Source organism: Penaeus monodon, chromosome 21 (assembly GCF_015228065.2).
Source record: "Penaeus monodon isolate SGIC_2016 chromosome 21, NSTDA_Pmon_1, whole genome shotgun sequence".
NCBI lineage: Eukaryota > Metazoa > Arthropoda > Malacostraca > Decapoda > Penaeidae > Penaeus > Penaeus monodon.
In genome coordinates this window covers 38,502,759-38,503,272 of record NC_051406.1, presented here as the reverse complement: position 1 = coordinate 38,503,272, position 514 = coordinate 38,502,759, and positions in this window count along the sequence as shown.

Below are 514 nucleotides of genomic sequence, written 5' to 3'. Positions count from 1 at the left end.
AAGAACAGGAATGGAATTGAATTCGGCTTTTCGAGCTCGTTTTGGTTGAAAGTAATAACGAAAGGATTTTTTTTACATGTACCTCACCGGTTTAAAAACGTGAAACAACAAATCATAAGAACAAGTAATCAAAATGAGATTTCACTGAAGATGTGATAAAGTTTAATAAACTTCTGATCACCGAGAGACAAACTACATTTGATCGGTTGCAGGTTGCAGATATGTTTCTCAGATAACCATTGCTCTGAAAATTTACATTCTTTGTAAAAAAAAAAGGGAGAATTCGGGACAATTAGTTTACAGTAAACTTGACTAACCAATTTTCGAATTCGCATTCTGTATATTCATCAATCTATCCAAAACTGAAACTCAAATTACTAATGAAAAATCTACAGTTCTAAATGTATTATAATTACTGAGCATATTAATGGGATATATATAATAGATAAACATCCAGGTAATACGTAGCATGTGTGAAACTCTACGGTCTAACTCGTCCGGTTTCATTACACAA